The 27,911-nt window shown below is 34.0% G+C and overlaps 22 non-coding genes across 22 annotated transcripts; 11 read left to right on the top strand and 11 right to left on the bottom strand.

The window, feature by feature from the left end:
• Positions 1-1,417: 1,417 nt before the first annotated feature.
• Positions 1,418-1,489, top strand: TRNAQ-CUG (transfer RNA glutamine (anticodon CUG)). The gene has a single exon. It is a non-coding gene; the product is annotated as a tRNA-Gln (tRNA).
• Positions 1,490-2,313: 824 nt separating this feature from the next.
• On the bottom strand, positions 2,314-2,385 carry TRNAQ-UUG (transfer RNA glutamine (anticodon UUG)). The gene has a single exon. It is a non-coding gene; the product is annotated as a tRNA-Gln (tRNA).
• A 1,551-nt stretch (positions 2,386-3,936) lies between these two features.
• On the top strand, positions 3,937-4,008 carry TRNAQ-CUG (transfer RNA glutamine (anticodon CUG)). The gene has a single exon. It is a non-coding gene; the product is annotated as a tRNA-Gln (tRNA).
• An 825-nt stretch (positions 4,009-4,833) lies between these two features.
• Positions 4,834-4,905, bottom strand: TRNAQ-UUG (transfer RNA glutamine (anticodon UUG)). Its single transcript has one exon. It is a non-coding gene; the product is annotated as a tRNA-Gln (tRNA).
• Positions 4,906-6,455: 1,550 nt separating this feature from the next.
• TRNAQ-CUG (transfer RNA glutamine (anticodon CUG)) lies at positions 6,456-6,527 on the top strand. Its single transcript has one exon. It is a non-coding gene; the product is annotated as a tRNA-Gln (tRNA).
• Positions 6,528-7,353: 826 nt separating this feature from the next.
• TRNAQ-UUG (transfer RNA glutamine (anticodon UUG)) lies at positions 7,354-7,425 on the bottom strand. Its single transcript has one exon. It is a non-coding gene; the product is annotated as a tRNA-Gln (tRNA).
• A 1,549-nt stretch (positions 7,426-8,974) lies between these two features.
• Positions 8,975-9,046, top strand: TRNAQ-CUG (transfer RNA glutamine (anticodon CUG)). The gene has a single exon. It is a non-coding gene; the product is annotated as a tRNA-Gln (tRNA).
• An 824-nt stretch (positions 9,047-9,870) lies between these two features.
• TRNAQ-UUG (transfer RNA glutamine (anticodon UUG)) lies at positions 9,871-9,942 on the bottom strand. Its single transcript has one exon. It is a non-coding gene; the product is annotated as a tRNA-Gln (tRNA).
• Positions 9,943-11,492: 1,550 nt separating this feature from the next.
• Positions 11,493-11,564, top strand: TRNAQ-CUG (transfer RNA glutamine (anticodon CUG)). The gene has a single exon. It is a non-coding gene; the product is annotated as a tRNA-Gln (tRNA).
• Positions 11,565-12,388: 824 nt separating this feature from the next.
• TRNAQ-UUG (transfer RNA glutamine (anticodon UUG)) lies at positions 12,389-12,460 on the bottom strand. The gene has a single exon. It is a non-coding gene; the product is annotated as a tRNA-Gln (tRNA).
• A 1,550-nt stretch (positions 12,461-14,010) lies between these two features.
• Positions 14,011-14,083, top strand: TRNAQ-CUG (transfer RNA glutamine (anticodon CUG)). The gene has a single exon. It is a non-coding gene; the product is annotated as a tRNA-Gln (tRNA).
• Positions 14,084-14,907: 824 nt separating this feature from the next.
• On the bottom strand, positions 14,908-14,979 carry TRNAQ-UUG (transfer RNA glutamine (anticodon UUG)). Its single transcript has one exon. It is a non-coding gene; the product is annotated as a tRNA-Gln (tRNA).
• A 1,550-nt stretch (positions 14,980-16,529) lies between these two features.
• On the top strand, positions 16,530-16,601 carry TRNAQ-CUG (transfer RNA glutamine (anticodon CUG)). The gene has a single exon. It is a non-coding gene; the product is annotated as a tRNA-Gln (tRNA).
• Positions 16,602-17,425: 824 nt separating this feature from the next.
• TRNAQ-UUG (transfer RNA glutamine (anticodon UUG)) lies at positions 17,426-17,497 on the bottom strand. The gene has a single exon. It is a non-coding gene; the product is annotated as a tRNA-Gln (tRNA).
• A 1,550-nt stretch (positions 17,498-19,047) lies between these two features.
• TRNAQ-CUG (transfer RNA glutamine (anticodon CUG)) lies at positions 19,048-19,119 on the top strand. Its single transcript has one exon. It is a non-coding gene; the product is annotated as a tRNA-Gln (tRNA).
• Positions 19,120-19,943: 824 nt separating this feature from the next.
• Positions 19,944-20,015, bottom strand: TRNAQ-UUG (transfer RNA glutamine (anticodon UUG)). Its single transcript has one exon. It is a non-coding gene; the product is annotated as a tRNA-Gln (tRNA).
• A 1,550-nt stretch (positions 20,016-21,565) lies between these two features.
• On the top strand, positions 21,566-21,637 carry TRNAQ-CUG (transfer RNA glutamine (anticodon CUG)). Its single transcript has one exon. It is a non-coding gene; the product is annotated as a tRNA-Gln (tRNA).
• Positions 21,638-22,461: 824 nt separating this feature from the next.
• TRNAQ-UUG (transfer RNA glutamine (anticodon UUG)) lies at positions 22,462-22,533 on the bottom strand. The gene has a single exon. It is a non-coding gene; the product is annotated as a tRNA-Gln (tRNA).
• Positions 22,534-24,083: 1,550 nt separating this feature from the next.
• On the top strand, positions 24,084-24,155 carry TRNAQ-CUG (transfer RNA glutamine (anticodon CUG)). Its single transcript has one exon. It is a non-coding gene; the product is annotated as a tRNA-Gln (tRNA).
• An 824-nt stretch (positions 24,156-24,979) lies between these two features.
• Positions 24,980-25,051, bottom strand: TRNAQ-UUG (transfer RNA glutamine (anticodon UUG)). Its single transcript has one exon. It is a non-coding gene; the product is annotated as a tRNA-Gln (tRNA).
• Positions 25,052-26,601: 1,550 nt separating this feature from the next.
• TRNAQ-CUG (transfer RNA glutamine (anticodon CUG)) lies at positions 26,602-26,673 on the top strand. The gene has a single exon. It is a non-coding gene; the product is annotated as a tRNA-Gln (tRNA).
• An 824-nt stretch (positions 26,674-27,497) lies between these two features.
• Positions 27,498-27,569, bottom strand: TRNAQ-UUG (transfer RNA glutamine (anticodon UUG)). Its single transcript has one exon. It is a non-coding gene; the product is annotated as a tRNA-Gln (tRNA).
• Positions 27,570-27,911: the final 342 nt, after the last annotated feature.

Below are 27,911 nucleotides of genomic sequence, written 5' to 3'. Positions count from 1 at the left end.
GAAGGATGTTGCCCAGATGACTCAAGTAACGCTATCACTCTGTTGAACAGTACTTTTTATGTGAGATACGATTTTGCAATAAAATATAAGATTCCCCCGTGAATGCAATCTCTTCTCTCAAAATGAAAAGCTCAACCTGGTACAGGTGGTTTGATGGTATCATGCTTAGCACTCTAGACTCTGAAAACCGGGATCTGAGTACAAATCACAGTGGGACTTATCTAAACTTTACGATTTTCTTTTTCCATTCAGTTCTTAGAATTATTAATTGGAAAAACATCTCATTTACTTATAAACTTGTACATATCCACTTTACACGTATGTATCTCCCTATATCTTGCTATATGTCTCTGTATATTTATAGGACAACATAAACACATACATTATAAAAATGCATATAATTAGTAGAGGTGAAAATAATGAAAAGTTGTTGCCTCTCCACATTTGAAACATGAGCTTCTTCTCCTTACTCTTCTATATGTCATGATATTGAGATAGTCACTTTTTACTCAATTTTGATCTAACAATATAGTTGATTTATACAAAGCATATCATATGATTAGTGAATAATCTTAAAAGAGAAAATTAGATCAGTACCTGTGAGGCCTCCAAGCAAAAGCTTATGTTTCACGATTGCAGATCGACTGTTGAAAATCAGCATGAAAAACGTTTTATTTCACAATTTCCATACTAATATACAAAAAACATTTGTACTATCTGAATGATACCGTCATTGTGGTTCTCTAGGTTTGATTTAAGAACACTTCTCTTTCAAAATGTGCTAAATTCGCCTTATCAATAGCGCAGAAAGCTTCAAAAAGGGATGCTGGTAATCAGGCCTCTGAAATGCATTTCAGAAAAACAGGATAGGATTTCTTAATGTCACACTATTTTGTGTAGGAATGTGATGTAAACGTATTATAATGTTTGTATTTCTGTAACTTGTTCAAGCTGATGGACGTTTTGAAAGGAATCAATAATTGTCTCTTTCAACCTACTGGTGTTGGATTTGAGCTATCAATAAACAAAGGTGACAGAAATAGAAAAGGTCAAGAGTAATAAAATAGTACCCCCAAGATTTGGACTGGTACCTTTGCATGCAAAGTCCAACGTGCCAATCATTGCTCTTTGGCGCAGCCCATGTGAGAGACAAAGAAATGGGTGTATTAGTTTGGAAATGTAAAATGTTTTAATATGTTACAGTCAAAGATGATCATTATGATATAACTTGCCTATCCTGATAAACGTTTGCATATTTAACACTGTTAAGGAGAATGTATCTGAACAGAATCAAATCACATTATAGCTCTTTACACTATGAGCATTCAACAGAGATATCGTTTCATCAATGTAAGAAATGCCCCCGCACTAATGCGCTCTCTTTTGTCTCAATGGAAAAATGACTCATGTATGGGAGGGTTCCATGGTGTAATGGTTAGCACTCTGGACTCTGAATCCAGCGATCCGAGTTCAAATCTTGGTGGGACCTGCTTGAATTATGAGATTTACTATTTCACCCATTTCTTAGAATTTGGTCTTGGAAAAACATAACGTCAATGTTTTATACTGATACTTATCAACGTATAAGTATGCATCTATGTATACATAGCTATATCCGTCTAGATAGCGATAAGACTATATAAAGAAATCAATTATTCATAAACATATGTATTGAAGCTGAAAACTAAAAACTGTTGTTTCCCATCCACAATTTAAACGTTAGGTTCATTTCCTCTCTCATCTATATGACCAGTAATGAGATAGTTAATTTTTGCTGATTTCTTATATGACAACATGCTTGACTTACACAGTGCATTTAATTGTGAATTTCTTTGAAAGAGAAATTCAGATTATTACCTTTGACACGTCTTTCGAAAGATTTTACTTTATGGTTATGGATTTACTTTAGAAAATCAGAGTGTAAATATATGTGTGTCTGAATTTCACGATTGTTATTCAAAACGTCATATCTTCTGTCCCCATAATACACAATTTGATTCCTCAAGTTTTGTTTTAATGAAGGATTTCCAATTAAAAAGTTCCATCTTCCCCTTATCAATAACAGTAAGATTTAAGAAAGTAATATCTTGCATCAGCCCCCTGTGATGAGTTTGAGAAAACAGTCAGCTCGCAAAATGTCTCATTATTTTGAGCCATTTAATTTCCATGTTTTCTAAAAGTTCTATCATTTGCTCACATCGAATAGACTTTCAGAATACAATCAATAAATTAATGTTTCACTCTACCCGTGTTAGATTTGTGATATTTATGAATACACTTGACAGAAAAAGATTTGATCAACAGTCATGAAAGTGGTCCCACCGAGATTTGAACTCGGATCCTTGGATTCAAAGTCCAAAGTGCTAACCATTACACCATGGAACCTCCCATGTGACAAGGGAGCAAATTGCTGCAGCAATGTGAACATTTCAAAGTTTTTAATGTTCTACAGTCAAAGACCAACAGAATGTTATTACTTTTCTATTCTGTTCAACTTTTGCATATTGAACTATGTTAGGGAAGGATGTTGCCCAGAGGACTCAAGTAACGCTATCACTCTGTTGAACAGTACTTTTTATGTGAGATACGATTTTGCAATAAAATATAAGATTCCCCCGTGAATGCAATCTCTTCTCTCAAAATGAAAAGCTCAACCTGGTACAGGTGGTTTGATGGTATCATGCTTAGCACTCTAGACTCTGAAAACCGGGATCTGAGTACAAATCACAGTGGGACTTATCTAAACTTTACGATTTTCTTTTTCCATTCAGTTCTTAGAATTATTAATTGGAAAAACATCTCATTTACTTATAAACTTGTACATATCCACTTTACACGTATGTATCTCCCTATATCTTGCTATATGTCTCTGTATATTTATAGGACAACATAAACACATACATTATAAAAATGCATATAATTAGTAGAGGTGAAAATAATGAAAAGTTGTTGCTTCTCCACATTTGAAACATGAGCTTCTTCTCCTTACTCTTCTATATGTCATGAAATTTTCGATAGTCACTTTTTACTCAATTTTGATCTAACAATATAGTTGATTTATACAAAGCATATCATATGATTTGTGAATAATCTTAAAAGAGAAAATTAGATCAGTACCTGTGAGGCCTCCAAGCAAAAGCTTATGTTTCACGATTGCAGATCGACTGTTGAAAATCAGCATGAAAAACGTTTTATTTCACAATTTCCATACTAATATACAAAAACATTTGTACTATCTGAATGATACCGTCATTGTGGTTCTCTAGGTTTGATTTAAGAACACTTCTCTTTCAAAATGTGCTAAATTCGCCTTATCAATAGCGCAGAAAGCTTCAAAAAGGGATGCTGGGAATCAGGCCTCTGAAATGCATTTCAGAAAAACAGGATAGGATTTCTTAATGTCACACTATTTTGTGTAGGAATGTGATGTAAACTTATTATAATGTTTGTATTTCTGGTACTTGTTCAAGCTGATGGACGTTTTGAAAGGAATCAATAATTGTCTCTTTCAACCTACTGGTGTTGGATTTGAGCTATCAATAAACAAAGGTGACAGAAATAGAAAAGGTCAAGAGTAATAAAATAGTACCCCCAAGATTTGGACTGGTACCTTTGCATGCAAAGTCCAACGTGCCAATCATTGCTCTTTGGCGCAGCCCATGTGAGAGACAAAGAAATGGGTGTATTAGTTTGGAAATGTAAAATGTTTTAATATGTTACAGTCAAAGATGATCATTATGATATAACTTGCCTATCCTGATAAACGTTTGCATATTTAACACTGTTAAGGAGAATGTATCTGAACAGAATCAAATCACATTATAGCTCTTTACACTATGAGCATTCAACAGAGATATCGTTTCATCAATGTAAGAAATGCCCCCGCACTAATGCGCTCTCTTTTGTCTCAATGGAAAAATGACTCATGTATGGGAGGGTTCCATGGTGTAATGGTTAGCACTCTGGACTCTGAATCCAGCGATCCGAGTTCAAATCTTGGTGGGACCTGCTTGAATTATGAGATTTACTATTTCACCCATTTCTTAGAATTTGGTCTTGGAAAAACATAACGTCAATGTTTTATACTGATACTTATCAACGTATAAGTATGCATCTATGTATACATAGCTATATCCGTCTAGATAGCGATAAGACTATATAAAGAAATCAATTATTCATAAACATATGTATTGAAGCTGAAAACTAAAAACTGTTGTTTCCCATCCACAATTTAAACGTTAGGTTCATTTCCTCTCTCATCTATATGACCAGTAATGAGATAGTTAATTTTTGCTGATTTCTTATATGACAACATGCTTGACTTACACAGTGCATTTAATTGTGAATTTCTTTGAAAGAGAAATTCAGATTATTACCTTTGACACGTCTTTCGAAAGATTTTACTTTATGGTTATGGATTTACTTTAGAAAATCAGAGTGTAAAATATATGTGTGTCTGAATTTCACGATTGTTATTCAAAACGTCATATCTTCTGTCCCCATAATACACAATTTGATTCCTCAAGTTTTGTTTTAATGAAGGATTTCCAATTAAAAAGTTCCATCTTCCCCTTATCAATAACAGTAAGATTTAAGAAAGTAATATCTTGCATCAGCCCCCTGTGATGAGTTTGAGAAAACAGTCAGCTCGCAAAATGTCTCATTATTTTGAGCCATTTAATTTCCATGTTTTCTAAAAGTTCTATCATTTGCTCACATCGAATAGACTTTCAGAATACAATCAATAAATTAATGTTTCACTCTACCCGTGTTAGATTTGTGATATTTATGAATACACTTGACAGAAAAAGATTTGATCAACAGTCATGAAAGTGGTCCCACCGAGATTTGAACTCGGATCCTTGGATTCAAAGTCCAAAGTGCTAACCATTACACCATGGAACCTCCCATGTGACAAGGGAGCAAATTGCTGCAGCAATGTGAACATTTCAAAGTTTTTAATGTTCTACAGTCAAAGACCAACAGAATGTTATTACTTTTCTATTCTGTTCAACTTTTGCATATTGAACTATGTTAGGGAAGGATGTTGCCCAGAGGACTCAAGTAACGCTATCACTCTGTTGAACAGTACTTTTTATGTGAGATACGATTTTGCAATAAAATATAAGATTCCCCCGTGAATGCAATCTCTTCTCTCAAAATGAAAAGCTCAACCTGGTACAGGTGGTTTGATGGTATCATGCTTAGCACTCTAGACTCTGAAAACCGGGATCTGAGTACAAATCACAGTGGGACTTATCTAAACTTTACGATTTTCTTTTTCCATTCAGTTCTTAGAATTATTAATTGGAAAAACATCTCATTTACTTATAAACTTGTACATATCCACTTTACACGTATGTATCTCCCTATATCTTGCTATATGTCTCTGTATATTTATAGGACAACATAAACACATACATTATAAAAATGCATATAATTAGTAGAGGTGAAAATAATGAAAAGTTGTTGCTTCTCCACATTTGAAACATGAGCTTCTTCTCCTTACTCTTCTATATGTCATGAAATTGAGATAGTCACTTTTTACTCAATTTTGATCTAACAATATAGTTGATTTATACAAAGCATATCATATGATTTGTGAATAATCTTAAAAGAGAAAATTAGATCAGTACCTGTGAGGCCTCCAAGCAAAAGCTTATGTTTCACGATTGCAGATCGACTGTTGAAAATCAGCATGAAAAACGTTTTATTTCACAATTTCCATACTAATATACAAAAACATTTGTACTATCTGAATGATACCGTCATTGTGGTTCTCTAGGTTTGATTTAAGAACACTTCTCTTTCAAAATGTGCTAAATTCGCCTTATCAATAGCGCAGAAAGCTTCAAAAAGGGATGCTGGGAATCAGGCCTCTGAAATGCATTTCAGAAAAACAGGATAGGATTTCTTAATGTCACACTATTTTGTGTAGGAATGTGATGTAAACTTATTATAATGTTTGTATTTCTGGTACTTGTTCAAGCTGATGGACGTTTTGAAAGGAATCAATAATTGTCTCTTTCAACCTACTGGTGTTGGATTTGAGCTATCAATAAACAAAGGTGACAGAAATAGAAAAGGTCAAGAGTAATAAAATAGTACCCCCAAGATTTGGACTGGTACCTTTGCATGCAAAGTCCAACGTGCCAATCATTGCTCTTTGGCGCAGCCCATGTGAGAGACAAAGAAATGGGTGTATTAGTTTGGAAATGTAAAATGTTTTAATATGTTACAGTCAAAGATGATCATTATGATATAACTTGCCTATCCTGATAAACGTTTGCATATTTAACACTGTTAAGGAGAATGTATCTGAACAGAATCAAATCACATTATAGCTCTTTACACTATGAGCATTCAACAGAGATATCGTTTCATCAATGTAAGAAATGCCCCCGCACTAATGCGCTCTCTTTTGTCTCAATGGAAAAATGACTCATGTATGGGAGGGTTCCATGGTGTAATGGTTAGCACTCTGGACTCTGAATCCAGCGATCCGAGTTCAAATCTTGGTGGGACCTGCTTGAATTATGAGATTTACTATTTCACCCATTTCTTAGAATTTGGTCTTGGAAAAACATAACGTCAATGTTTTATACTGATACTTATCAACGTATAAGTATGCATCTATGTATACATAGCTATATCCGTCTAGATAGCGATAAGACTATATAAAGAAATCAATTATTCATAAACATATGTATTGAAGCTGAAAACTAAAAACTGTTGTTTCCCATCCACAATTTAAACGTTAGGTTCATTTCCTCTCTCATCTATATGACCATTAATGAGATAGTTAATTTTTGCTGATTTCTTATATGACAACATGCTTGACTTACACAGTGCATTTAATTGTGAATTTCTTTGAAAGAGAAATTCAGATTATTACCTTTGACACGTCTTTCGAAAGATTTTACTTCATGGTTATGGATTTACTTTAGAAAATCAGAGTGTAAATATATGTGTGTCTGAATTTCACGATTGTTATTCAAAACGTCATATCTTCTGTCCCCATAATACACAATTTGATTCCTCAAGTTTTGTTTTAATGAAGGATTTCCAATTAAAAAGTTCCATCTTCCCCTTATCAATAACAGTAAGATTTAAGAAAGTAATATCTTGCATCAGCCCCCTGTGATGAGTTTGAGAAAACAGAGTCAGCTCGCAAAATGTCTCATTATTTTGAGCCATTTAATTTCCATGTTTTCTAAAAGTTCTATCATTTGCTCACATCGAATAGACTTTCAGAATACAATCAATAAATTAATGTTTCACTCTACCCGTGTTAGATTTGTGATATTTATGAATACACTTGACAGAAAAAGATTTGATCAACAGTCATGAAAGTGGTCCCACCGAGATTTGAACTCAGATCCTTGGATTCAAAGTCCAAAGTGCTAACCATTACACCATGGAACCTCCCATGAGACAAGGGAGCAAATTGCTGCAGCAATGTGAACATTTCAAAGTTTTTAATGTTCTACAGTCAAAGACCAACAGAATGTTATTACTTTTCTATTCTGTTCAACTTTTGCATATTGAACTATGTTAGGGAAGGATGTTGCCCAGAGGACTCAAGTAACGCTATCACTCTGTTGAACAGTACTTTTTATGTGAGATACGATTTTGCAATAAAATATAAGATTCCCCCGTGAATGCAATCTCTTCTCTCAAAATGAAAAGCTCAACCTGGTACAGGTGGTTTGATGGTATCATGCTTAGCACTCTAGACTCTGAAAACCGGGATCTGAGTACAAATCACAGTGGGACTTATCTAAACTTTACGATTTTCTTTTCCATTCAGTTCTTAGAATTATTAATTGGAAAAACATCTCATTTACTTGTAAACTTGTACATATCCACTTTACACGTATGTATCTCCCTATATCTTGCTATATGTCTCTGTATATTTATAGGACAACATAAACACATACATTATAAAAATGCATATAATTAGTAGAGGTGAAAATAATGAAAAGTTGTTGCTTCTCCACATTTGAAACATGAGCTTCTTCTCCTTACTCTTCTATATGTCATGAAATTGAGATAGTCACTTTTTACTCAATTTTGATCTAACAATATAGTTGATTTATACAAAGCATATCATATGATTTGTGAATAATCTTAAAAGAGAAAATTAGATCAGTACCTGTGAGGCCTCCAAGCAAAAGCTTATGTTTCACGATTGCAGATCGACTGTTGAAAATCAGCATGAAAAACGTTTTATTTCACAATTTCCATACTAATATACAAAAACATTTGTACTATCTGAATGATACCGTCATTGTGGTTCTCTAGGTTTGATTTAAGAACACTTCTCTTTCAAAATGTGCTAAATTCGCCTTATCAATAGCGCAGAAAGCTTCAAAAAGGGATGCTGGGAATCAGGCCTCTGAAATGCATTTCAGAAAAACAGGATAGGATTTCTTAATGTCACACTATTTTGTGTAGGAATGTGATGTAAACGTATTATAATGTTTGTATTTCTGGTACTTGTTCAAGCTGATGGACGTTTTGAAAGGAATCAATAATTGTCTCTTTCAACCTACTGGTGTTGGATTTGAGCTATCAATAAACAAAGGTGACAGAAATAGAAAAGGTCAAGAGTAATAAAATAGTACCCCCAAGATTTGGACTGGTACCTTTGCATGCAAAGTCCAACGTGCCAATCATTGCTCTTTGGCGCAGCCCATGTGAGAGACAAAGAAATGGGTGTATTAGTTTGGAAATGTAAAATGTTTTAATATGTTACAGTCAAAGATGATCATTATGATATAACTTGCCTATCCTGATAAACGTTTGCATATTTAACACTGTTAAGGAGAATGTATCTGAACAGAATCAAATCACATTATAGCTCTTTACACTATGAGCATTCAACAGAGATATCGTTTCATCAATGTAAGAAATGCCCCCGCACTAATGCGCTCTCTTTTGTCTCAATGGAAAAATGACTCATGTATGGGAGGGTTCCATGGTGTAATGGTTAGCACTCTGGACTCTGAATCCAGCGATCCGAGTTCAAATCTTGGTGGGACCTGCTTGAATTATGAGATTTACTATTTCACCCATTTCTTAGAATTTGGTCTTGGAAAAACATAACGTCAATGTTTTATACTGATACTTATCAACGTATAAGTATGCATCTATGTATACATAGCTATATCCGTCTAGATAGCGATAAGACTATATAAAGAAATCAATTATTCATAAACATATGTATTGAAGCTGAAAACTAAAAACTGTTGTTTCCCATCCACAATTTAAACGTTAGGTTCATTTCCTCTCTCATCTATATGACCAGTAATGAGATAGTTAATTTTTGCTGATTTCTTATATGACAACATGCTTGACTTACACAGTGCATTTAATTGTGAATTTCTTTGAAAGAGAAATTCAGATTATTACCTTTGACACGTCTTTCGAAAGATTTTACTTTATGGTTATGGATTTACTTTAGAAAATCAGAGTGTAAATATATGTGTGTCTGAATTTCACGATTGTTATTCAAAACGTCATATCTTCTGTCCCCATAATACACAATTTGATTCCTCAAGTTTTGTTTTAATGAAGGATTTCCAATTAAAAAGTTCCATCTTCCCCTTATCAATAACAGTAAGATTTAAGAAAGTAATATCTTGCATCAGCCCCCTGTGATGAGTTTGAGAAAACAGTCAGCTCGCAAAATGTCTCATTATTTTGAGCCATTTAATTTCCATGTTTTCTAAAAGTTCTATCATTTGCTCACATCGAATAGACTTTCAGAATACAATCAATAAATTAATGTTTCACTCTACCCGTGTTAGATTTGTGATATTTATGAATACACTTGACAGAAAAAGATTTGATCAACAGTCATGAAAGTGGTCCCACCGAGATTTGAACTCGGATCCTTGGATTCAAAGTCCAAAGTGCTAACCATTACACCATGGAACCTCCCATGTGACAAGGGAGCAAATTGCTGCAGCAATGTGAACATTTCAAAGTTTTTAATGTTCTACAGTCAAAGACCAACAGAATGTTATTACTTTTCTATTCTGTTCAACTTTTGCATATTGAACTATGTTAGGGAAGGATGTTGCCCAGAGGACTCAAGTAACGCTATCACTCTGTTGAACAGTACTTTTTATGTGAGATACGATTTTGCAATAAAATATAAGATTCCCCCGTGAATGCAATCTCTTCTCTCAAAATGAAAAGCTCAACCTGGTACAGGTGGTTTGATGGTATCATGCTTAGCACTCTAGACTCTGAAAACCGGGATCTGAGTACAAATCACAGTGGGACTTATCTAAACTTTACGATTTTCTTTTCCATTCAGTTCTTAGAATTATTAATTGGAAAAACATCTCATTTACTTGTAAACTTGTACATATCCACTTTACACGTATGTATCTCCCTATATCTTGCTATATGTCTCTGTATATTTATAGGACAACATAAACACATACATTATAAAAATGCATATAATTAGTAGAGGTGAAAATAATGAAAAGTTGTTGCCTCTCCACATTTGAAACATGAGCTTCTTCTCCTTACTCTTCTATATGTCATGAAATTGAGATAGTCACTTTTTACTCAATTTTGATCTAACAATATAGTTGATTTATACAAAGCATATCATATGATTTGTGAATAATCTTAAAAGAGAAAATTAGATCAGTACCTGTGAGGCCTCCAAGCAAAAGCTTATGTTTCACAATTGCAGATCGACTGTTGAAAATCAGCATGAAAAACGTTTTATTTCACAATTTCCATACTAATATACAAAAAACATTTGTACTATCTGAATGATACCGTCATTGTGGTTCTCTAGGTTTGATTTAAGAACACTTCTCTTTCAAAATGTGCTAAATTCGCCTTATCAATAGCGCAGAAAGCTTCAAAAAGGGATGCTGGGAATCAGGCCTCTGAAATGCATTTCAGAAAAACAGGATAGGATTTCTTAATGTCACACTATTTTGTGTAGGAATGTGATGTAAACGTATTATAATGTTTGTATTTCTGTAACTTGTTCAAGCTGATGGACGTTTTGAAAGGAATCAATAATTGTCTCTTTCAACCTACTGGTGTTGGATTTGAGCTATCAATAAACAAAGGTGACAGAAATAGAAAAGGTCAAGAGTAATAAAATAGTACCCCCAAGATTTGGACTGGTACCTTTGCATGCAAAGTCCAACGTGCCAATCATTGCTCTTTGGCGCAGCCCATGTGAGAGACAAAGAAATGGGTGTATTAGTTTGGAAATGTAAAATGTTTTAATATGTTACAGTCAAAGATGATCATTATGATATAACTTGCCTATCCTGATAAACGTTTGCATATTTAACACTGTTAAGGAGAATGTATCTGAACAGAATCAAATCACATTATAGCTCTTTACACTATGAGCATTCAACAGAGATATCGTTTCATCAATGTAAGAAATGCCCCCGCACTAATGCGCTCTCTTTTGTCTCAATGGAAAAATGACTCATGTATGGGAGGGTTCCATGGTGTAATGGTTAGCACTCTGGACTCTGAATCCAGCGATCCGAGTTCAAATCTCGGTGGGACCTGCTTGAATTATGAGATTTACTATTTCACCCATTTCTTAGAATTTGGTCTTGGAAAAACATAACGTCAATGTTTTATACTGATACTTATCAACGTATAAGTATGCATCTATGTATACATAGCTATATCCGTCTAGATAGCGATAAGACTATATAAAGAAATCAATTATTCATAAACATATGTATTGAAGCTGAAAACTAAAAACTGTTGTTTCCCATCCACAATTTAAACGTTAGGTTCATTTCCTCTCTCATCTATATGACCAGTAATGAGATAGTTAATTTTTGCTGATTTCTTATATGACAACATGCTTGACTTACACAGTGCATTTAATTGTGAATTTCTTTGAAAGAGAAATTCAGATTATTACCTTTGACACGTCTTTCGAAAGATTTTACTTTATGGTTATGGATTTACTTTAGAAAATCAGAGTGTAAATATATGTGTGTCTGAATTTCACGATTGTTATTCAAAACGTCATATCTTCTGTCCCCATAATACACAATTTGATTCCTCAAGTTTTGTTTTAATGAAGGATTTCCAATTAAAAAGTTCCATCTTCCCCTTATCAATAACAGTAAGATTTAAGAAAGTAATATCTTGCATCAGCCCCCTGTGATGAGTTTGAGAAAACAGTCAGCTCGCAAAATGTCTCATTATTTTGAGCCATTTAATTTCCATGTTTTCTAAAAGTTCTATCATTTGCTCACATCGAATAGACTTTCAGAATACAATCAATAAATTAATGTTTCACTCTACCCGTGTTAGATTTGTGATATTTATGAATACACTTGACAGAAAAAGATTTGATCAACAGTCATGAAAGTGGTCCCACCGAGATTTGAACTCGGATCCTTGGATTCAAAGTCCAAAGTGCTAACCATTACACCATGGAACCTCCCATGTGACAAGGGAGCAAATTGCTGCAGCAATGTGAACATTTCAAAGTTTTTAATGTTCTACAGTCAAAGACCAACAGAATGTTATTACTTTTCTATTCTGTTCAACTTTTGCATATTGAACTATGTTAGGGAAGGATGTTGCCCAGAGGACTCAAGTAACGCTATCACTCTGTTGAACAGTACTTTTTATGTGAGATACGATTTTGCAATAAAATATAAGATTCCCCCGTGAATGCAATCTCTTCTCTCAAAATGAAAAGCTCAACCTGGTACAGGTGGTTTGATGGTATCATGCTTAGCACTCTAGACTCTGAAAACCGGGATCTGAGTACAAATCACAGTGGGACTTATCTAAACTTTACGATTTTCTTTTCCATTCAGTTCTTAGAATTATTAATTGGAAAAACATCTCATTTACTTGTAAACTTGTACATATCCACTTTACACGTATGTATCTCCCTATATCTTGCTATATGTCTCTGTATATTTATAGGACAACATAAACACATACATTATAAAAATGCATATAATTAGTAGAGGTGAAAATAATGAAAAGTTGTTGCCTCTCCACATTTGAAACATGAGCTTCTTCTTCTTACTCTTCTATATGTCATGAAATTGAGATAGTCACTTTTTACTCAATTTCGATCTAACAATATAGTTGATTTATACAAAGCATATCATATGATTTGTGAATAATCTTAAAAGAGAAAATTAGATCAGTACCTGTGAGGCCTCCAAGCAAAAGCTTATGTTTCACGATTGCAGATCGACTGTTGAAAATCAGCATGAAAAACGTTTTATTTCACAATTTCCATACTAATATACAAAAAACATTTGTACTATCTGAATGATACCGTCATTGTGGTTCTCTAGGTTTGATTTAAGAACACTTCTCTTTCAAAATGTGCTAAATTCGCCTTATCAATAGCGCAGAAAGCTTCAAAAAGGGATGCTGGGAATCAGGCCTCTGAAATGCATTTCAGAAAAACAGGATAGGATTTCTTAATGTCACACTATTTTGTGTAGGAATGTGATGTAAACGTATTATAATGTTTGTATTTCTGTAACTTGTTCAAGCTGATGGACGTTTTGAAAGGAATCAATAATTGTCTCTTTCAACCTACTGGTGTTGGATTTGAGCTATCAATAAACAAAGGTGACAGAAATAGAAAAGGTCAAGAGTAATAAAATAGTACCCCCAAGATTTGGACTGGTACCTTTGCATGCAAAGTCCAACGTGCCAATCATTGCTCTTTGGCGCAGCCCATGTGAGAGACAAAGAAATGGGTGTATTAGTTTGGAAATGTAAAATGTTTTAATATGTTACAGTCAAAGATGATCATTATGATATAACTTGCCTATCCTGATAAACGTTTGCATATTTAACACTGTTAAGGAGAATGTATCTGAACAGAATCAAATCACATTATAGCTCTTTACACTATGAGCATTCAACAGAGATATCGTTTCATCAATGTAAGAAATGCCCCCGCACTAATGCGCTCTCTTTTGTCTCAATGGAAAAATGACTCATGTATGGGAGGGTTCCATGGTGTAATGGTTTAGCACTCTGGACTCTGAATCCAGCGATCCGAGTTCAAATCTCGGTGGGACCTGCTTGAATTATGAGATTTACTATTTCACCCATTTCTTAGAATTTGGTCTTGGAAAAACATAACGTCAATGTTTTATACTGATACTTATCAACGTATAAGTATGCATCTATGTATACATAGCTATATCCGTCTAGATAGCGATAAGACTATATAAAGAAATCAATTATTCATAAACATATGTATTGAAGCTGAAAACTAAAAACTGTTGTTTCCCATCCACAATTTAAACGTTAGGTTCATTTCCTCTCTCATCTATATGACCAGTAATGAGATAGTTAATTTTTGCTGATTTCTTATATGACAACATGCTTGACTTACACAGTGCATTTAATTGTGAATTTCTTTGAAAGAGAAATTCAGATTATTACCTTTGACACGTCTTTCGAAAGATTTTACTTTATGGTTATGGATTTACTTTAGAAAATCAGAGTGTAAATATATGTGTGTCTGAATTTCACGATTGTTATTCAAAACGTCATATCTTCTGTCCCCATAATACACAATTTGATTCCTCAAGTTTTGTTTTAATGAAGGATTTCCAATTAAAAAGTTCCATCTTCCCCTTATCAATAACAGTAAGATTTAAGAAAGTAATATCTTGCATCAGCCCCCTGTGATGAGTTTGAGAAAACAGTCAGCTCGCAAAATGTCTCATTATTTTGAGCCATTTAATTTCCATGTTTTCTAAAAGTTCTATCATTTGCTCACATCGAATAGACTTTCAGAATACAATCAATAAATTAATGTTTCACTCTACCCGTGTTAGATTTGTGATATTTATGAATACACTTGACAGAAAAAGATTTGATCAACAGTCATGAAAGTGGTCCCACCGAGATTTGAACTCGGATCCTTGGATTCAAAGTCCAAAGTGCTAACCATTACACCATGGAACCTCCCATGTGACAAGGGAGCAAATTGCTGCAGCAATGTGAACATTTCAAAGTTTTTAATGTTCTACAGTCAAAGACCAACAGAATGTTATTACTTTTCTATTCTGTTCAACTTTTGCATATTGAACTATGTTAGGGAAGGATGTTGCCCAGAGGACTCAAGTAACGCTATCACTCTGTTGAACAGTACTTTTTATGTGAGATACGATTTTGCAATAAAATATAAGATTCCCCCGTGAATGCAATCTCTTCTCTCAAAATGAAAAGCTCAACCTGGTACAGGTGGTTTGATGGTATCATGCTTAGCACTCTAGACTCTGAAAACCGGGATCTGAGTACAAATCACAGTGGGACTTATCTAAACTTTACGATTTTCTTTTCCATTCAGTTCTTAGAATTATTAATTGGAAAAACATCTCATTTACTTGTAAACTTGTACATATCCACTTTACACGTATGTATCTCCCTATATCTTGCTATATGTCTCTGTATATTTATAGGACAACATAAACACATACATTATAAAAATGCATATAATTAGTAGAGGTGAAAATAATGAAAAGTTGTTGCCTCTCCACATTTGAAACATGAGCTTCTTCTTCTTACTCTTCTATATGTCATGAAATTGAGATAGTCACTTTTTACTCAATTTCGATCTAACAATATAGTTGATTTATACAAAGCATATCATATGATTTGTGAATAATCTTAAAAGAGAAAATTAGATCAGTACCTGTGAGGCCTCCAAACAAAAGCTTATGTTTCACGATTGCAGATCGACTGTTGAAAATCAGCATGAAAAACGTTTTATTTCACAATTTCCATACTAATATACAAAAAACATTTGTACTATCTGAATGATACCGTCATTGTGGTTCTCTAGGTTTGATTTAAGAACACTTCTCTTTCAAAATGTGCTAAATTCGCCTTATCAATAGCGCAGAAAGCTTCAAAAAGGGATGCTGGGAATCAGGCCTCTGAAATGCATTTCAGAAAAACAGGATAGGATTTCTTAATGTCACACTATTTTGTGTAGGAATGTGATGTAAACGTATTATAATGTTTGTATTTCTGTAACTTGTTCAAGCTGATGGACGTTTTGAAAGGAATCAATAATTGTCTCTTTCAACCTACTGGTGTTGGATTTGAGCTATCAATAAACAAAGGTGACAGAAATAGAAAAGGTCAAGAGTAATAAAATAGTACCCCCAAGATTTGGACTGGTACCTTTGCATGCAAAGTCCAACGTGCCAATCATTGCTCTTTGGCGCAGCCCATGTGAGAGACAAAGAAATGGGTGTATTAGTTTGGAAATGTAAAATGTTTTAATATGTTACAGTCAAAGATGATCATTATGATATAACTTGCCTATCCTGATAAACGTTTGCATATTTAACACTGTTAAGGAGAATGTATCTGAACAGAATCAAATCACATTATAGCTCTTTACACTATGAGCATTCAACAGAGATATCGTTTCATCAATGTAAGAAATGCCCCCGCACTAATGCGCTCTCTTTTGTCTCAATGGAAAAATGACTCATGTATGGGAGGGTTCCATGGTGTAATGGTTAGCACTCTGGACTCTGAATCCAGCGATCCGAGTTCAAATCTCGGTGGGACCTGCTTGAATTATGAGATTTACTATTTCACCCATTTCTTAGAATTTGGTCTTGGAAAAACATAACGTCAATGTTTTATACTGATACTTATCAACGTATAAGTATGCATCTATGTATACATAGCTATATCCGTCTAGATAGCGATAAGACTATATAAAGAAATCAATTATTCATAAACATATGTATTGAAGCTGAAAACTAAAAACTGTTGTTTCCCATCCACAATTTAAACGTTAGGTTCATTTCCTCTCTCATCTATATGACCAGTAATGAGATAGTTAATTTTTGCTGATTTCTTATATGACAACATGCTTGACTTACACAGTGCATTTAATTGTGAATTTCTTTGAAAGAGAAATTCAGATTATTACCTTTGACACGTCTTTCGAAAGATTTTACTTTATGGTTATGGATTTACTTTAGAAAATCAGAGTGTAAATATATGTGTGTCTGAATTTCACGATTGTTATTCAAAACGTCATATCTTCTGTCCCCATAATACACAATTTGATTCCTCAAGTTTTGTTTTAATGAAGGATTTCCAATTAAAAAGTTCCATCTTCCCCTTATCAATAACAGTAAGATTTAAGAAAGTAATATCTTGCATCAGCCCCCTGTGATGAGTTTGAGAAAACAGTCAGCTCGCAAAATGTCTCATTATTTTGAGCCATTTAATTTCCATGTTTTCTAAAAGTTCTATCATTTGCTCACATCGAATAGACTTTCAGAATACAATCAATAAATTAATGTTTCACTCTACCCGTGTTAGATTTGTGATATTTATGAATACACTTGACAGAAAAAGATTTGATCAACAGTCATGAAAGTGGTCCCACCGAGATTTGAACTCGGATCCTTGGATTCAAAGTCCAAAGTGCTAACCATTACACCATGGAACCTCCCATGTGACAAGGGAGCAAATTGCTGCAGCAATGTGAACATTTCAAAGTTTTTAATGTTCTACAGTCAAAGACCAACAGAATGTTATTACTTTTCTATTCTGTTCAACTTTTGCATATTGAACTATGTTAGGGAAGGATGTTGCCCAGAGGACTCAAGTAACGCTATCACTCTGTTGAACAGTACTTTTTATGTGAGATACGATTTTGCAATAAAATATAAGATTCCCCCGTGAATGCAATCTCTTCTCTCAAAATGAAAAGCTCAACCTGGTACAGGTGGTTTGATGGTATCATGCTTAGCACTCTAGACTCTGAAAACCGGGATCTGAGTACAAATCACAGTGGGACTTATCTAAACTTTACGATTTTCTTTTCCATTCAGTTCTTAGAATTATTAATTGGAAAAACATCTCATTTACTTGTAAACTTGTACATATCCACTTTACACGTATGTATCTCCCTATATCTTGCTATATGTCTCTGTATATTTATAGGACAACATAAACACATACATTATAAAAATGCATATAATTAGTAGAGGTGAAAATAATGAAAAGTTGTTGCCTCTCCACATTTGAAACATGAGCTTCTTCTCCTTACTCTTCTATATGTCATGAAATTGAGATAGTCACTTTTTACTCAATTTCGATCTAACAATATAGTTGATTTATACAAAGCATATCATATGATTTGTGAATAATCTTAAAAGAGAAAATTAGATCAGTACCTGTGAGGCCTCCAAGCAAAAGCTTATGTTTCACGATTGCAGATCGACTGTTGAAAATCAGCATGAAAAACGTTTTATTTCACAATTTCCATACTAATATACAAAAAACATTTGTACTATCTGAATGATACCGTCATTGTGGTTCTCTAGGTTTGATTTAAGAACACTTCTCTTTCAAAATGTGCTAAATTCGCCTTATCAATAGCGCAGAAAGCTTCAAAAAGGGATGCTGGGAATCAGGCCTCTGAAATGCATTTCAGAAAAACAGGATAGGATTTCTTAATGTCACACTATTTTGTGTAGGAATGTGATGTAAACGTATTATAATGTTTGTATTTCTGTAACTTGTTCAAGCTGATGGACGTTTTGAAAGGAATCAATAATTGTCTCTTTCAACCTACTGGTGTTGGATTTGAGCTATCAATAAACAAAGGTGACAGAAATAGAAAAGGTCAAGAGTAATAAAATAGTACCCCCAAGATTTGGACTGGTACCTTTGCATGCAAAGTCCAACGTGCCAATCATTGCTCTTTGGCGCAGCCCATGTGAGAGACAAAGAAATGGGTGTATTAGTTTGGAAATGTAAAATGTTTTAATATGTTACAGTCAAAGATGATCATTATGATATAACTTGCCTATCCTGATAAACGTTTGCATATTTAACACTGTTAAGGAGAATGTATCTGAACAGAATCAAATCACATTATAGCTCTTTACACTATGAGCATTCAACAGAGATATTGTTTCATCAATGTAAGAAATGCCCCCGCACTAATGCGCTCTCTTTTGTCTCAATGGAAAAATGACTCATGTATGGGAGGGTTCCATGGTGTAATGGTTAGCACTCTGGACTCTGAATCCAGCGATCCGAGTTCAAATCTCGGTGGGACCTGCTTGAATTATGAGATTTACTATTTCACCCATTTCTTAGAATTTGGTCTTGGAAAAACATAACGTCAATGTTTTATACTGATACTTATCAACGTATAAGTATGCATCTATGTATACATAGCTATATCCGTCTAGATAGCGATAAGACTATATAAAGAAATCAATTATTCATAAACATATGTATTGAAGCTGAAAACTAAAAACTGTTGTTTCCCATCCACAATTTAAACGTTAGGTTTATTTCCTCTCTCATCTATATGACCAGTAATGAGATAGTTAATTTTTGCTGATTTCTTATATGACAACATGCTTGACTTACACAGTGCATTTAATTGTGAATTTCTTTGAAAGAGAAATTCAGATTATTACCTTTGACACGTCTTTCGAAAGATTTTACTTTATGGTTATGGATTTACTTTAGAAAATCAGAGTGTAAATATATGTGTGTCTGAATTTCACGATTGTTATTCAAAACGTCATATCTTCTGTCCCCATAATACACAATTTGATTCCTCAAGTTTTGTTTTAATGAAGGATTTCCAATTAAAAAGTTCCATCTTCCCCTTATCAATAACAGTAAGATTTAAGAAAGTAATATCTTGCATCAGCCCCCTGTGATGAGTTTGAGAAAACAGTCAGCTCGCAAAATGTCTCATTATTTTGAGCCATTTAATTTCCATGTTTTCTAAAAGTTCTATCATTTGCTCACATCGAATAGACTTTCAGAATACAATCAATAAATTAATGTTTCACTCTACCCGTGTTAGATTTGTGATATTTATGAATACACTTGACAGAAAAAGATTTGATCAACAGTCATGAAAGTGGTCCCACCGAGATTTGAACTCGGATCCTTGGATTCAAAGTCCAAAGTGCTAACCATTACACCATGGAACCTCCCATGTGACAAGGGAGCAAATTGCTGCAGCAATGTGAACATTTCAAAGTTTTTAATGTTCTACAGTCAAAGACCAACAGAATGTTATTACTTTTCTATTCTGTTCAACTTTTGCATATTGAACTATGTTAGGGAAGGATGTTGCCCAGAGGACTCAAGTAACGCTATCACTCTGTTGAACAGTACTTTTTATGTGAGATACGATTTTGCAATAAAATATAAGATTCCCCCGTGAATGCAATCTCTTCTCTCAAAATGAAAAGCTCAACCTGGTACAGGTGGTTTGATGGTATCATGCTTAGCACTCTAGACTCTGAAAACCGGGATCTGAGTACAAATCACAGTGGGACTTATCTAAACTTTACGATTTTCTTTTCCATTCAGTTCTTAGAATTATTAATTGGAAAAACATCTCATTTACTTGTAAACTTGTACATATCCACTTTACACGTATGTATCTCCCTATATCTTGCTATATGTCTCTGTATATTTATAGGACAACATAAACACATACATTATAAAAATGCATATAATTAGTAGAGGTGAAAATAATGAAAAGTTGTTGCCTCTCCACATTTGAAACATGAGCTTCTTCTCCTTACTCTTCTATATGTCATGAAATTGAGATAGTCACTTTTTACTCAATTTTGATCTAACAATATAGTTGATTTATACAAAGCATATCATATGATTTGTGAATAATCTTAAAAGAGAAAATTAGATCAGTACCTGTGAGGCCTCCAAGCAAAAGCTTATGTTTCACGATTGCAGATCGACTGTTGAAAATCAGCATGAAAAACGTTTTATTTCACAATTTCCATACTAATATACAAAAAACATTTGTACTATCTGAATGATACCGTCATTGTGGTTCTCTAGGTTTGATTTAAGAACACTTCTCTTTCAAAATGTGCTAAATTCGCCTTATCAATAGCGCAGAAAGCTTCAAAAAGGGATGCTGGGAATCAGGCCTCTGAAATGCATTTCAGAAAAACAGGATAGGATTTCTTAATGTCACACTATTTTGTGTAGGAATGTGATGTAAACGTATTATAATGTTTGTATTTCTGTAACTTGTTCAAGCTGATGGACGTTTTGAAAGGAATCAATAATTGTCTCTTTCAACCTACTGGTGTTGGATTTGAGCTATCAATAAACAAAGGTGACAGAAATAGAAAAGGTCAAGAGTAATAAAATAGTACCCCCAAGATTTGGACTGGTACCTTTGCATGCAAAGTCCAACGTGCCAATCATTGCTCTTTGGCGCAGCCCATGTGAGAGACAAAGAAATGGGTGTATTAGTTTGGAAATGTAAAATGTTTTAATATGTTACAGTCAAAGATGATCATTATGATATAACTTGCCTATCCTGATAAACGTTTGCATATTTAACACTGTTAAGGAGAATGTATCTGAACAGAATCAAATCACATTATAGCTCTTTACACTATGAGCATTCAACAGAGATATCGTTTCATCAATGTAAGAAATGCCCCCGCACTAATGCGCTCTCTTTTGTCTCAATGGAAAAATGACTCATGTATGGGAGGGTTCCATGGTGTAATGGTTAGCACTCTGGACTCTGAATCCAGCGATCCGAGTTCAAATCTCGGTGGGACCTGCTTGAATTATGAGATTTACTATTTCACCCATTTCTTAGAATTTGGTCTTGGAAAAACATAACGTCAATGTTTTATACTGATACTTATCAACGTATAAGTATGCATCTATGTATACATAGCTATATCCGTCTAGATAGCGATAAGACTATATAAAGAAATCAATTATTCATAAACATATGTATTGAAGCTGAAAACTAAAAACTGTTGTTTCCCATCCACAATTTAAACGTTAGGTTCATTTCCTCTCTCATCTATATGACCAGTAATGAGATAGTTAATTTTTGCTGATTTCTTATATGACAACATGCTTGACTTACACAGTGCATTTAATTGTGAATTTCTTTGAAAGAGAAATTCAGATTATTACCTTTGACACGTCTTTCGAAAGATTTTACTTTATGGTTATGGATTTACTTTAGAAAATCAGAGTGTAAATATATGTGTGTCTGAATTTCACGATTGTTATTCAAAACGTCATATCTTCTGTCCCCATAATACACAATTTGATTCCTCAAGTTTTGTTTTAATGAAGGATTTCCAATTAAAAAGTTCCATCTTCCCCTTATCAATAACAGTAAGATTTAAGAAAGTAATATCTTGCATCAGCCCCCTGTGATGAGTTTGAGAAAACAGTCAGCTCGCAAAATGTCTCATTATTTTGAGCCATTTAATTTCCATGTTTTCTAAAAGTTCTATCATTTGCTCACATCGAATAGACTTTCAGAATACAATCAATAAATTAATGTTTCACTCTACCCGTGTTAGATTTGTGATATTTATGAATACACTTGACAGAAAAAGATTTGATCAACAGTCATGAAAGTGGTCCCACCGAGATTTGAACTCGGATCCTTGGATTCAAAGTCCAAAGTGCTAACCATTACACCATGGAACCTCCCATGTGACAAGGGAGCAAATTGCTGCAGCAATGTGAACATTTCAAAGTTTTTAATGTTCTACAGTCAAAGACCAACAGAATGTTATTACTTTTCTATTCTGTTCAACTTTTGCATATTGAACTATGTTAGGGAAGGATGTTGCCCAGAGGACTCAAGTAACGCTATCACTCTGTTGAACAGTACTTTTTATGTGAGATACGATTTTGCAATAAAATATAAGATTCCCCCGTGAATGCAATCTCTTCTCTCAAAATGAAAAGCTCAACCTGGTACAGGTGGTTTGATGGTATCATGCTTAGCACTCTAGACTCTGAAAACCGGGATCTGAGTACAAATCACAGTGGGACTTATCTAAACTTTACGATTTTCTTTTCCATTCAGTTCTTAGAATTATTAATTGGAAAAACATCTCATTTACTTGTAAACTTGTACATATCCACTTTACACGTATGTATCTCCCTATATCTTGCTATATGTCTCTGTATATTTATAGGACAACATAAACACATACATTATAAAAATGCATATAATTAGTAGAGGTGAAAATAATGAAAAGTTGTTGCCTCTCCACATTTGAAACATGAGCTTCTTCTCCTTACTCTTCTATATGTCATGAAATTGAGATAGTCACTTTTTACTCAATTTCGATCTAACAATATAGTTGATTTATACAAAGCATATCATATGATTTGTGAATAATCTTAAAAGAGAAAATTAGATCAGTACCTGTGAGGCCTCCAAGCAAAAGCTTATGTTTCACGATTGCAGATCGACTGTTGAAAATCAGCATGAAAAACGTTTTATTTCACAATTTCCATACTAATATACAAAAAACATTTGTACTATCTGAATGATACCGTCATTGTGGTTCTCTAGGTTTGATTTAAGAACACTTCTCTTTCAAAATGTGCTAAATTCGCCTTATCAATAGCGCAGAAAGCTTCAAAAAGGGATGCTGGGAATCAGGCCTCTGAAATGCATTTCAGAAAAACAGGATAGGATTTCTTAATGTCACACTATTTTGTGTAGGAATGTGATGTAAACGTATTATAATGTTTGTATTTCTGTAACTTGTTCAAGCTGATGGACGTTTTGAAAGGAATCAATAATTGTCTCTTTCAACCTACTGGTGTTGGATTTGAGCTATCAATAAACAAAGGTGACAGAAATAGAAAAGGTCAAGAGTAATAAAATAGTACCCCCAAGATTTGGACTGGTACCTTTGCATGCAAAGTCCAACGTGCCAATCATTGCTCTTTGGCGCAGCCCATGTGAGAGACAAAGAAATGGGTGTATTAGTTTGGAAATGTAAAATGTTTTAATATGTTACAGTCAAAGATGATCATTATGATATAACTTGCCTATCCTGATAAACGTTTGCATATTTAACACTGTTAAGGAGAATGTATCTGAACAGAATCAAATCACATTATAGCTCTTTACACTATGAGCATTCAACAGAGATATTGTTTCATCAATGTAAGAAATGCCCCCGCACTAATGCGCTCTCTTTTGTCTCAATGGAAAAATGACTCATGTATGGGAGGGTTCCATGGTGTAATGGTTAGCACTCTGGACTCTGAATCCAGCGATCCGAGTTCAAATCTCGGTGGGACCTGCTTGAATTATGAGATTTACTATTTCACCCATTTCTTAGAATTTGGTCTTGGAAAAACATAACGTCAATGTTTTATACTGATACTTATCAACGTATAAGTATGCATCTATGTATACATAGCTATATCCGTCTAGATAGCGATAAGACTATATAAAGAAATCAATTATTCATAAACATATGTATTGAAGCTGAAAACTAAAAACTGTTGTTTCCCATCCACAATTTAAACGTTAGGTTCATTTCCTCTCTCATCTATATGACCAGTAATGAGATAGTTAATTTTTGCTGATTTCTTATATGACAACATGCTTGACTTACACAGTGCATTTAATTGTGAATTTCTTTGAAAGAGAAATTCAGATTATTACCTTTGACACGTCTTTCGAAAGATTTTACTTTATGGTTATGGATTTACTTTAGAAAATCAGAGTGTAAATATATGTGTGTCTGAATTTCACGATTGTTATTCAAAACGTCATATCTTCTGTCCCCATAATACACAATTTGATTCCTCAAGTTTTGTTTTAATGAAGGATTTCCAATTAAAAAGTTCCATCTTCCCCTTATCAATAACAGTAAGATTTAAGAAAGTAATATCTTGCATCAGCCCCCTGTGATGAGTTTGAGAAAACAGTCAGCTCGCAAAATGTCTCATTATTTTGAGCCATTTAATTTCCATGTTTTCTAAAAGTTCTATCATTTGCTCACATCGAATAGACTTTCAGAATACAATCAATAAATTAATGTTTCACTCTACCCGTGTTAGATTTGTGATATTTATGAATACACTTGACAGAAAAAGATTTGATCAACAGTCATGAAAGTGGTCCCACCGAGATTTGAACTCAGATCCTTGGATTCAAAGTCCAAAGTGCTAACCATTACACCATGGAACCTCCCATGAGACAAGGGAGCAAATTGCTGCAGCAATGTGAACATTTCAAAGTTTTTAATGTTCTACAGTCAAAGACCAACAGAATGTTATTACTTTTCTATTCTGTTCAATTTTTGCATATTGAACTATGTTAGGGAAGGATGTTGCCCAGAGGACTCAAGTAACGCTATCACTCTGTTGAACAGTACTTTTTATGTGAGATACGATTTTGCAATAAAATATAAGATTCCCCCGTGAATGCAATCTCTTCTCTCAAAATGAAAAGCTCAACCTGGTACAGGTGGTTTGATGGTATCATGCTTAGCACTCTAGACTCTGAAAACCGGGATCTGAGTACAAATCACAGTGGGACTTATCTAAACTTTACGATTTTCTTTTCCATTCAGTTCTTAGAATTATTAATTGGAAAAACATCTCATTTACTTGTAAACTTGTACATATCCACTTTACACGTATGTATCTCCCTATATCTTGCTATATGTCTCTGTATATTTATAGGACAACATAAACACATACATTATAAAAATGCATATAATTAGTAGAGGTGAAAATAATGAAAAGTTGTTGCCTCTCCACATTTGAAACATGAGCTTCTTCTCCTTACTCTTCTATATGTCATGAAATTGAGATAGTCACTTTTTACTCAATTTTGATCTAACAATATAGTTGATTTATACAAAGCATATCATATGATTTGTGAATAATCTTAAAAGAAAAAATTAGATCAGTACCTGTGAGGCCTCCAAGCAAAAGCTTATGTTTCACGATTGCAGATCGACTGTTGAAAATCAGCATGAAAAACGTTTTATTTCACAATTTCCATACTAATATACAAAAAACATTTGTACTATCTGAATGATACCGTCATTGTGGTTCTCTAGGTTTGATTTAAGAACACTTCTCTTTCAAAATGTGCTAAATTCGCCTTATCAATAGCGCAGAAAGCTTCAAAAAGGGATGCTGGGAATCAGGCCTCTGAAATGCATTTCAGAAAAACAGGATAGGATTTCTTAATGTCACACTATTTTGTGTAGGAATGTGATGTAAACGTATTATAATGTTTGTATTTCTGTAACTTGTTCAAGCTGATGGACGTTTTGAAAGGAATCAATAATTGTCTCTTTCAACCTACTGGTGTTGGATTTGAGCTATCAATAAACAAAGGTGACAGAAATAGAAAAGGTCAAGAGTAATAAAATAGTACCCCCAAGATTTGGACTGGTACCTTTGCATGCAAAGTCCAACGTGCCAATCATTGCTCTTTGGCGCAGCCCATGTGAGAGACAAAGAAATGGGTGTATTAGTTTGGAAATGTAAAATGTTTTAATATGTTACAGTCAAAGATGATCATTATGATATAACTTGCCTATCCTGATAAACGTTTGCATATTTAACACTGTTAAGGAGAATGTATCTGAACAGAATCAAATCACATTATAGCTCTTTACACTATGAGCATTCAACAGAGATATCGTTTCATCAATGTAAGAAATGCCCCCGCACTAATGCGCTCTCTTTTGTCTCAATGGAAAAATGACTCATGTATGGGAGGGTTCCATGGTGTAATGGTTAGCACTCTGGACTCTGAATCCAGCGATCCGAGTTCAAATCTCGGTGGGACCTGCTTGAATTATGAGATTTACTATTTCACCCATTTCTTAGAATTTGGTCTTGGAAAAACATAACGTCAATGTTTTATACTGATACTTATCAACGTATAAGTATGCATCTATGTATACATAGCTATATCCGTCTAGATAGCGATAAGACTATATAAAGAAATCAATTATTCATAAACATATGTATTGAAGCTGAAAACTAAAAACTGTTGTTTCCCATCCACAATTTAAACGTTAGGTTCATTTCCTCTCTCATCTATATGACCAGTAATGAGATAGTTAATTTTTGCTGATTTCTTATATGACAACATGCTTGACTTACACAGTGCATTTAATTGTGAATTTCTTTGAAAGAGAAATTCAGATTATTACCTTTGACACGTCTTTCGAAAGATTTTACTTTATGGTTATGGATTTACTTTAGAAAATCAGAGTGTAAATATATGTGTGTCTGAATTTCACGATTGTTATTCAAAACGTCATATCTTCTGTCCCCATAATACACAATTTGATTCCTCAAGTTTTGTTTTAATGAAGGATTTCCAATTAAAAAGTTCCATCTTCCCTTTATCAATAACAGTAAGATTTAAGAAAGTAATATCTTGCATCAGCCCCCTGTGATGAGTTTGAGAAAACAGTCAGCTCGCAAAATGTCTCATTATTTTGAGCCATTTAATTTCCATGTTTTCTAAAAGTTCTATCATTTGCTCACATCGAATAGACTTTCAGAATACAATCAATAAATTAATGTTTCACTCTACCCGTGTTAGATTTGTGATATTTATGAATACACTTGACAGAAAAAGATTTGATCAACAGTCATGAAAGTGGTCCCACCGAGATTTGAACTCGGATCCTTGGATTCAAAGTCCAAAGTGCTAACCATTACACCATGGAACCTCCCATGTGACAAGGGAGCAAATTGCTGCAGCAATGTGAACATTTCAACGTTTTTAATGTTCTACAGTCAAAGACCAACAGAATGTTATTACTTTTCTATTCTGTTCAACTTTTGCATATTGAACTATGTTAGGGAAGGATGTTGCCCAGAGGACTCAAGTAACGCTATCACTCTGTTGAACAGTACTTTTTATGTGAGATACGATTTTGCAATAAAATATAAGATTCCCCCGTGAATGCAATCTCTTCTCTCAAAATGAAAAGCTCAACCTGGTACAGGTGGTTTGATGGTATCATGCTTAGCACTCTAGACTCTGAAAACCGGGATCTGAGTACAAATCA

Source organism: Lissotriton helveticus, chromosome 4_1 (genome assembly GCF_964261635.1).
Source record: "Lissotriton helveticus chromosome 4_1, aLisHel1.1, whole genome shotgun sequence".
NCBI lineage: Eukaryota > Metazoa > Chordata > Amphibia > Caudata > Salamandridae > Lissotriton > Lissotriton helveticus.
The sequence above is the reverse complement of the archived record's forward strand: the minus strand, read 5'-3'. Positions and strand labels throughout refer to the sequence as shown.